The sequence below is a fragment of the Mustela nivalis genome, assembly GCF_964662115.1.
Source record: "Mustela nivalis genome assembly, chromosome: 4".
NCBI classification, from domain to species: domain Eukaryota; kingdom Metazoa; phylum Chordata; class Mammalia; order Carnivora; family Mustelidae; genus Mustela; species Mustela nivalis.
Genome location: NC_139023.1, coordinates 80,966,840 through 80,977,405, shown reverse-complemented (window position 1 = coordinate 80,977,405; position 10,566 = coordinate 80,966,840). Strand labels below are relative to the sequence as shown.

General features: G+C 44.8%; 1 protein-coding gene across 1 annotated transcript in view; it reads left to right on the top strand.

The window, feature by feature from the left end:
- The first annotated feature begins 1,989 nt into the window (after positions 1-1,989).
- The window catches only part of JADE1 (jade family PHD finger 1), a 57,080-nt gene continuing 48,503 nt past the window's right edge, over positions 1,990-10,566 (top strand). The window contains 1 exon segment of the mRNA XM_082729126.1: positions 1,990-2,140. The gene's annotated coding sequence lies outside the window, so the exon portion shown is untranslated.

Genomic DNA, 10,566 nt, shown 5'->3' with positions numbered 1-10,566 from the left:
TCCGCCGAACCCTTCCGCAGCAGGTACGCGCGCGGGCCGCGGGGGGCGCGCGGGGGGGGGGGCGCGCCGCGCCTGTGCCCGCGCGTGTCCGCGTGTGGGTCCGTGTGCGCGTCCCGGTACCGCGGCGGCGGCGGTGGCGGCGGCAGCGGCGGCAGTGGCGGCGGCGGCGGCTGCAGGACGAGCCGAGAGGCTCAGCCATATTTGATGGTTTTGTTGCTTTGCTCGGGAGTTCTCGGGAGTAATTTAGTGCCGAAGGTCGCTGCCTAGTGGAAATAATATAGTACGTCATTAATATGGCGCCAAAAGATTGGGTTCTCGATATGTAGCGAGGAGGGAGGGCAGGCAGCCGCCGAGCGCAGCGTTACTATCCCACCAGTAACTTGGGCATTGCTGGGGCGGGGGCCAGAGGAGGAGGAGGAGATGATTTTTGGATCCTGAGAATTGATCTGTGTTGGATCAGTAAGTTTAATTATGATTAATTTTCAATTTTGGGGGGGCTGAAGACTTAGAGCTTTTTTCTTCTTTCGGATTTGCGAAGAATATGCGGTTTTCAGGTGAATCACCATTTAAACGCGTTTGGGAACAGAAGCCCAGTTTAGTTGGCTTTAGTTGATACAATTTTTTAAAAAGCCAAAGCGCATTAGGCTGCATGAAAGTGGAAAGCATAGTAGCAACTTGGTAGACAGATGGCAATGGCAGAACGCAGGTCCGCGTACATATATGAATCCAGAGTGTGTGTGACCGTGGTGGCGGGGGGACGACTATATTTGTCCAAACATAGGTGTGTGTCTGTGTGTGTAGGTCCATCTCTGTAGGGTGGCCGCAGCAGCCCTGGCTCTTGTCACCGCGTCACCACATGTCCAAAATATTCTTTGCATCAATTCAAGGGCAGTGAGCAGGGGGTGTAGGGACAGCTTGGCAATTAGATTCTTCCAAATTGGGTTTCCAATAATCAGATCTCTGACTTAAAGCGAGACTGTCTGTAAAGTGTAAAACCCTTCATCGGTGAAATTAGGAAGGAGTTGCATTCGTAGAGCAAAGTACCGATTAACCATGAACTTAAAAACGGATTGCAAATTGCAACCTTTGGCACCATCTGCAAATTGTGGGGGTGGGGTCGCTTGGGCTTCCCTGCCTTAAATGAACGTGCAGTGTGTACCCCGGGACTGCAAGTTGCAAAGCCCTTCAGTGCACGTGTCTGGTGCCTGTGAGTGTGTGTTTGTGAGTTGGGGGCTGTTGTTTGGTAGCCAGCAGGCTTTCCGGATTGTTGGCGCTGGCTTGCAAATGCGGGAGAGGGATGGAATGTGGAATGTTGACCAGGGAACCGAATCCTGTCGGAACGGTCCCATTTGCTGGAGAAATTCGATCCCTTCCACCTCCTTCCCGCTCCCCCCCGCCCGCCTGCGGGCAGGAGGCGGGGCCGAGGACGCGGCTGCTGCTCAAAGTGGCGGAGCGCGGCGGCGGGAGGCAGGTGCACGGCACCCGCCAGTGGGGGTGTCTCAACTTCCGCGGGCGTTTAAATAGCAGGCTCTCTCCCCTCCCACCGGTAATAGGTGACCTGGCGGCCGAGGGCGGCGGGGGGAAGGGGACGGGGGAGACCCGGGAGCGAGCCTCCGTGGCACGTGGGCAGGTGCTGGGTGGCCCCGGGGCCAACTTTTGTAGCCCGCCTCTGGCGTTGGAGGAGAGGCTGCTCCATGTGGAAATGGGGGCGGGCGGCGGCCGAGGTGCTGCTTTCTTGGCCGCGGCCGGAGCGTCACCTAACGGTCCCAGAGGCGCTGCCGCGGGGCCCGGGGTGGGGGGCTTCGGGGGCGGGGACGCCCGGCCCGCCGCGCCCGCGCCGCGGGAGCCCCGCACAAAGCCTGCGGCGCGGGGGCGTCCGCCGCGCCCCCGCCTAGGGAACGGCCCGAAGCCCGTCGCCGTCCCCGTGCCGATTCCGGCGGGCGGCCGCAGGCGTTTGTTTGTTGGTTCCGCGCCGCCTTCCTTGCCGGATGGCTTCCTGTGACAGAGGTGATACACAGTTTCCAGAACTGTCTGGGGGCGGGAGCGAGAGCAGGAGCCGAGCCCGCTCGGGGCTGCTCGCCGCCGCCGCCTCTCCCACCTCACAGCCGTTTCTCGCCGGCGCGCTCGCCCCGGCTCAAAGGTGCCGCCCGGGAGGGACTCGGGGAGGGGGACGGCGCGGCCGTTTCCAGCGGCGCAAGTGGCTTCTGGACGCGAGGGAGCGTTTGATTTGCAACTGGGGCCGAGCGGATTGGTGCAGCTGGCGGCGGCGGGGCGGGAGGAGCGGCGGCGGCGGCGGCGGGGGGTGGCCACTTTCAAATGGAGAGGGCGGCGGCGGGGACGCCGCTGCGGAGGGAGCGGGGCTTGGTTGCGCCACGAGAAGGTGTCATCACTGCACCGGGGCTAATTCCGGCGGAGGTGCCGGGAGTTACTTTCCCCTCCTTCCGCGCTGTTGTTTCTGTCGCCTCGGGAAGAGGAGGAGGAGAGGGAGGAGAGGCAGGCAGGGAGGGAGGGGGCGGCGCCGCGCTGAGCCGCGGCCCTGCGCACACCCTGGCGGGAGGCGGGAGCCGTGCGAAGCGTTCTCCGGTGCGGGGCGGTGGCCCGGCTCCCCCGACCCCCGACCCACCCCGGGATTTCCCCCTCTCTTCTCCAGCCTTCTTCCCCACAGCGCACCCAGCACTCCTCCCTCCCACAGGGCTCGGCGACCCAGGGTCCTCCACCCCCGCCTCTCGCCCCGGTTCTCCTCCACTCCGACCCCTCCCCCCACCGACCGGGCTCCGGGCTTCCCGACCCTGGGCTCCCCCTCTCGGGCGCGCGGGGGCGGCTGCAGCCCCGGCGCCCGGTGAATGCAGCGAGCAAACAAAAAAGCGGGCGATTTAAACGTGCCTTCGAAACCCGTTAGGAATGCGTCGTCACCCGGAGACCGTTTAAAAGCTGCTGTGGCTGGCTTTCTAGTAACGAGGAGACGGGCGCCCCACCTCGCTTCGGCGGGGGCGAGGGTCCGCGGTCCTCCGCGTAGTCCGCCCAAGAGGGAATTGAAATGTTCTTTTCGTAAAACGATAGCTGCAACTGAATGACACGACAGCAACATTTTTAGGGAAGTGGGAGAAAATCTGAGGTTTCCATTAATAAGGAATGCGTAGGGGCTTATTTTCCAAAGATTTTTATTAGTGAACTATTTTTCCGTTTTAGGAAACCCACTGTGAAAGAAAGCCTTAATCTTTGGTTACTTGTAGTTCAAGGCTTTCATTATCATTAAAAGCTGACGAGCTATTTTTATAGTTCTAAGGTACAGGGAAATTATTTCACTGAAAGCTTGTTTAATAGTGGTCCACAATGGTTAGAGATTACTACAGGAAGTTGCATTTTGATCAGATCAAGCTGATCAAGATTTAATCACTTCTAGGTAAAGGAAGAGTTCTACATAACCATACTTAGAGACAGATTTAACACTTTAGGTACAGTAATTGTAGTGAAGTGGGTAACATGTTGAGAGAGAGAGGGGGTGTTTTAGGGGTGACATTTAATAACAAAGATCTGCAACCCGGAATTTTATTACTTATTCCAAATATTTCGGTCTCATTTAATGTCCCTTTTAAATTAGATGACTTCCTGATTGGTATTTTGCTTTTCTTAAGTTTGTGTATTTTTATATTTGTATATGAATTGGCATCTTTGATGTCTGCAACAAGTAAAATTTTCAATTATGTGTTTATTTTCCCCATATCTCCCTTCATTTTTATGGTAGCCAGACAAAAGGGAGTTGCCTGATAGGCTGTAGACCTTGAACTTGATTCCATCTTAAGCTCAAGATCGGAAGCTGCTTTTTTGTAAGAAAAGTTGGATGGGCTGCCTGAGAAATTTTAACTATGACAAAGCTAGGTGTATGTTCATTTAAAAGGAGAAAAAAAAGTTTATCTAATTAGTTCCTCCTTCCTCCCTTAACAGGTTTTAGCCTATCATGAGCGGTTTAGCCTTTTATTAGTTACTAAGGTTGAAAGAATAGCTGTAAGGAGAACACTGAAAAATAGTAAGTGTGCTTGAGAATGAGAGGAGAGGAAAAAACTCTTAGGAGTTTAAGGAAATGTTACATTTTAAAGGGACTGTTGTTTAGTTCAGAGGCTTGGGGGGAAAGATTAGCTAAAAACTTGGAGAACTTGGAATGAAAACAGATCTGCATGTGAATTGTCTATAGTAGGCATTTAATAAATAACAGATTTTTGACTTTTAGGAGCCCTTAGTGACCTAAAGTATTATTACAGAGGTGGTGTTACATGTGTGTTGTTGGAAATCAGAAAATACAGAGAAGCAAATATAATTAACATATTCCTGCTATCCAGAGATCACTGATCACCACTGTATCACTGTAGATAACTGTCTGTGCTTATATATGTAGTCTTAAATCAAAATGAGTTCATACTCTACATACAGTTCTATAAAGATTTTTTTTTCCTCTCCCTTGTCTGCCAGCTAGGTAAATTTTCATCTCTATTACTGGGGTATATTCAGATATCCTCAGTTGGCCCTAAAATATAATGGCAGCTTTGTCTAAATTAATACTGTCCAGCTGAGGATCAATTATTGCATCTGGTGATTATTTCCCATAAGTAGATTTTAATCTGTAGTTACTTTTTGACAGAATATCTTACATTGTGTAATCAAGCCTTTGGAATTAATCATGACTGGATTTTTAAAAAGTTAAAAATGAAAATCGCATTTTATTGTAATTTGGGATTACATTTGGAAATTTCTTGCTTGAAAAATACTTTGAAGAAATTTGCCTGACGTTTTTATCTGGAGGCTTGTTGGGAAAAGAATTATCAACTGTTTGTTTCAGTACTGAGGTGGTTGGAACAGCAAACATCAAGATCTCAAACTGATCGTGTCCTGTATCTAAGATTTGTGAGGAGTAGGAAAAAGGCATACGAATCTCAGTTTGCTTACTTCCTGTTGTGAAGCTCTTGGCTTTTTTGGTATTGTGGGACACCCATTATACCATTGCAGTAAACAGTCTGTCAGAATATGCATTGTAAACCCAGTTTCCCTACAAGGTTAATAAAATAGACATCTTGGCCAGTACATTTTTGCTTTTTATTTGGATTGGCATCAAAAAGTTTGGCTCAGTTGTTCAGTTATACCAGTATTAAACTTCTTTCCTCCCCTCCTGGTAAGTTAAAACATTGGTATCACATTCAACAGTACATTAAAAATTTTTAATTTTTATTTATTTATTTTTAAAGATTTTATTTATTTATTTGACAGAGATCACAAGTAGGCAGAGAGGCCAGAGAGAGAGGAAGGGAAGCAGGCTCCCTGCTGAGCAGACATGGGGCTCCATTCCAGGACCCTGGTATCATGACCTGAACCTAAGGCAGAGGCTTTAACCCACTGAGCCACCCAGGTGCCCCTAACATTTTTTTAAATTTTAAAATAAAGGGTGGCTTTGCTTGGAGTTATTAGTTCTTAGTATCAGAAGCCTGGCAGGAAACTTAATAAGAAGAGTATTTTAATTCCCGAGACAAGTTATTTCCTTGAAATTATTCCTGTTCAGTCTGTTTTCTCCATTTTCAAGATCTTGCAGTGGCTTATGTGATTCATTATTTAAAATTTGGACAGTTAGTACATTACTTGTAGTATATGATATTTAGAAAGTTTGAGATTGATTTGAGAGTTTATTGTCATTTGCCTGGCATACTTATATAAAAGTATTGGTCTGTGATCTTGAGGGGTGTTAGGTTTTAGGTTTTGTTGTTTTTGCATTTGGTGGAGTAAGTTCCCTGCATTCCTTAAATATGCCAGGGCGGCCTTAGGAAGCCTTTTTACTTTTGAGTGGAAGTGGCATCTTGTCTGCAGGTTTGGCTTAGGGTCAAGTATCCTCTGAGTCCAAACAAAATGTAGTGTAAGAGGATATTGCTCCTGACTCTGGTGATGTTATTGTGGCCATCTCTGGCCTAGGCCTTGAATGATTACTAATAATGTCATTCCTCACCTGAAAGCGACAAAGATATTGCCAGACATGGAATGGAAAACTTAGTTGTTGGGCAGTTGCCATTCTGTAGTTAACTGTGGACCAATGGTGTATGATGTGCAGTTAACAAATGTTCAGGATCAAACTTGATTACTTTAAAACCAGTTCAGTATTTACTTTTTGCTTTTGGTTCTCCAGGTGGAATCAAAACATAATTAGGTGATTGAGGATAGTTGAAGTTCATTTTTAAAAATATCTTGGGTTTTTTTGGGCCTGTTTGTGGAAGGAATTAAGCCACAATATTCTCTTGTTGTAAAAACACTCAAAATTGGCAGTGGTATATATATGTATATGTAGTATTGATTAGTGTTTGCACAGGAGATTTTATGAAATCTCCTGACAACTTCTAAGACCGTTTCTTAGCACTGATTTTAAATGACGATTTCAGTGGTGGGAGTCCAAACTGAAAAGTAAAATGAGTATGTATATATATATATATATATATATATATATTTTTTTTTTTTTTTTTTTTTCTTCTTCTTCTTCTTACTCCTTACTCCAGAGTAAGGAGCAAGAATTAGCAAGGGTAACAAGTTGCTGGAATTGGAGTGGAAGTATATGGTTGGCTTTTGTTTAACACAAGGTACGCTAAACATTATTTAAGATTTTTTCTTGATTACTCATGGTCATCTTTACAGGTATCAGTTATTTCAGTGTTGAAATATAATGGGTGCATTTAAGATGTAGAGGCTGAGTACTAGTGGCTTATAACTTTAAAGTCAAGCGCACTTGAAATCTGAGGCCTGTAGAACCTCTCCCCAGAAAAATCGAGTTGCACTGAAATTTGTGTGTCATTTCAGGGATTTGGGGGATACTTTTAAATGTATTGTTGGAATTCCATTTTACTGTTTAAATTCTGGTGATTTCTTTTTATGATTTCTCTCTGATACTTTCATATCCTTGTTAACCATGTATTCTTAAAATGCCTGTCTAGAACAGTCTTTTTTTTTTTTCCTTATTGGTTATTGGCTTAAAATTTAAGTAAGAAATGTGTTAGAAGTTATTATAATTTATTTTTTATTAAAGATTTTATTTATTTATTTGACAGACAGAGATCACAAGCAGGCAGAGAGGCAGGGGGAGAGAAAGGAAGGGAAGCAGGCTCCCTGCCAAGCAGAGAGCCTGATGTGTGGGGCTTGATCCTAGGACCCTGAGACCATGACCTGAGCCCAAGGCAGAGGCTTTAACCCACTGAGCCACCCAGGCGCCCCAGAAGTTTTTTTAATTTAGTGTGCACTGGCCCCAAGTAGGAGTCTTCAGGGGTTTGAGAAAAAGTCACAGGTTTCTAGACATGGTCTTTAATTTGCTTAGAGCATCCCCATCTCTCTTCTCCCCTTTTGAGTCTTCCCTGTTCTAGTTAAAAACTTCCTGAGGAATGAGTGTGTCTGATCCTTAACTTTGTAAGCTTTAAGGCACTTATTTGCCCAGGACCTGGTCATTGATTTACATTTCACTAAACATACATGATGCTTGTTTATAAGCATAGTACCAGTATGTTGATTTGTAGCAGAGATCAGTACACTCTTTGCAGAGGGCCAGACAGTAATTATTTTAGGTTTTGTGGGCCTGATCGTCTCATAAAACTGTTTAAGTCTGCTTTTCTAAGTATGAAAGCAGTCTCAGTGGACAAAAGAAATTAATGAATGAACATGGCTGTGTTCCAATACAACTTTATTTGTGGATAGTGAAATTTTGAATTTTTCTTAATATATCATGAGATGTTCTTTTGACTTCCCCTCTGCCCCCTCCCCATTTAAATATGTAAAAATCATTTTTAGTTCTGGAGCTAGACAAAAACAAGCTGTGAAATTCTGATTTATATTGAGCCTAACCATTACCTGGTCACCATATTGTTCTTGTTGGGGCTAAGTTACCTTTCTGTTGGGAACCTGAAATAAGCTGAAATCATAAAAAACAACAAAAAAAACCCAAGTTGGTTTGATAAATACAGAGGGAGTTTGCTAGTCTGAGGGCTGTGGTTCTTAATTTTTTTGTTCTTAGATTCCACTTGAGGATAGAATTTATACCATGGGCCTTTGTGTACTTGGGAAAGCACACTTAGGTAGTCACACCCTCCCAAGGGACCCTGGCCAAGAAGCCTCATGTAAGGGAATATGGATTATAGACTGGAGTTCCCTGCAGAGGGAGTTTACCTGTTTCCAGGTAGGATGTGTGTGTCCTCCGACCGCTCCAAAGCTAATGCCTGCTGCTCAGAGGACTCATACCCTCTGTGATTAGTGTTCAGGAAACTACCGGCACACTCTTCTTCCAGCTCTACCTTTTGTGTGCTCCACCAGGCAGAAGGACATTTACAACTGTCTTCATATCAGCTTGCCAGGAAACCATGTTTCAGTTTCTAAGTTAACAGACTTTTTCATTGATTATATATTCATTGTCTGCTCCCTGATAATATATAGTTTGTGGCCTTAATCTTTAGATAGTATCTTTCTAAATCATAGTTGGTGTCTAGGAGGGGAGAAGCCTATGGTGTAGGCACTGGAATGTCCACTCACCTTGGGAACTGGTCTTTTGTTTGGAGACTGGCTTTGTTCTAGATCTGTGTGTTTTTGCTCATGCTGCTTAACCTCTCCAGAATTCAGTGTATTCATCTTTAAAATTAGGAAAAGTGGATTAAATTATCTCTGAAATGTTTTCTAATGTTGCAGCCATTTTATGGGTTTCTTTTTGGGAAGATTTCCTGCAAACCCAGTCCATGGGTGAGACTCTTTTTTCAACCTTCAACTCAGAGTACTTTTTGAGACCTTGTTGCTGGGTTTTGAGACCAACTTTATGTGTCAGTGATCATAATAACAAGACTTGTACAATTGTGATAATGTTTGTTCTCATATGGAACTCAGATGATGTGTAAGTGCTGTTTTTGTTAAGTGTGCTATCCAGGTCTTAAAACATACAACATTGGGAGTCCCCCCCCCCCCCCAACAGTATTTTAACAATTTTTGGTGACTTAACATTGTTAGTGGTAACAGTTTCTGACAACTGGCTATAATTGAGGAGTAAAGTCCTCAAAACAGTTGCATTTCAATCTGTGCACAGTGTTAATTGTCATTAGCCGGTTGAGTCTGGTTTCTGCAGAAGCTGCTTTTTATATCCTATATAAGAACATCTGGTTTAAGCATTTAAAAATCTTTTAATATTACCCTGTATACACTTTGCATTTATTGACTTATTCTTACATGGGCAGAGTGAGGGTTTGTAGACTTCCTTTCTATCCTTACCCTCACCTTTGTTCATGTAGAAGTATCTCCTGTTACCATTTGGTTTTTCTAAAAGTGTTCTCTACCTTCAGGGGACTTTGAGACTTTGAGCTGGTGTGTGTATGTGTGTTATATAAATTAGAATTTGGTGCGTGTGTGTCTGTGTATGTATGTTACGTAAATTAGAATTTGGTTCAGAAACCCCAGGGTAGACTGGAACACAACTTCTGCTTTCAGTAAATATTCTAGGAAAAAAAAAAACTTTTAGTTTTTCCTGGTTAATTGTTTAAAAAAAAAGTGTAAAGAGGGTTAGGGCATATGGGGCAAATAGGCTTTATCTCATGAATTCTGACTGAGTGGTGGTAGCACTGTGTTAAGAAGGATTCTGAAGTCATGTCTGGTCTTGTGGAAAAGAATGACCTAATTTATTAATGCCTGTCATGGGTGGAGGAAATGGCCTGTTTGGTAGCCATCTCTGGAATGTAGCTTTTTTTATTTTTTATTTTTTTCCAAAATAGTAGTACTCTTGCAATGGCCAGGAAGTGGAAAGTTTATTCTTTAAAGGTAGTGTAAACCCCAGTTTTCCTGTCTAAATTAATTTTTTCTATTCTTATTGCATATATTTTAGTGACCTGCTACTAGTAATGGCTGTTCTTATGTGTTTTGAAAACTTTTGCTTTTAAGTAAATAATGAGTGGGTGATAATAGCATTTTATGGTATTACCCTGTTACCTTTTTTACTTTTTTCCTTCTGTACTACTATTCCATCAAATATTCTTTAGAAGGCAGGCATAAATAAGCCTTTGGTACCTCATAGTTTATTGATGGCTGCTTCTTTTAGACTTGGTGCTTCACATGGGACTCAGAAGTTGTGCTCCCAGGGTCTTTTTTTTTTCTTTTTAAAGATTTTATTTATCTATTTGACAGAGAGAGAGAGAGATCACAAGTAGGCAGGGTCCACTGAGCAGAAAGCCCAATGCGGGACTCGATCCCAGGACCCTGAGATCATGACCTGAGCCGAAGGCAGTGGCTTAACCCACTGAGCCACCCAGGCGCCCCTAGATCTTTATTTTTAAGATTTTATTTATTTATTTGAGAGAGACAGACAGAAATAGTGACAGCATGACTGGGGAGGAGAGAAGCAGGCTCCCCGCGGAACAGGGAGCCCGACCTGGGTCTCAGTCCTAGGAGTCTGGGATCATGACCTGAGCTGAGGCTCCTGCTGAGAATATAGATAGAACAGAAGAGACTTTTGAGTAGATAGAAGTAGGGATAGAAGCTCAAGATTGGAGGCCATGGTGACCAACTGCCTTTGTTGTTTGGATG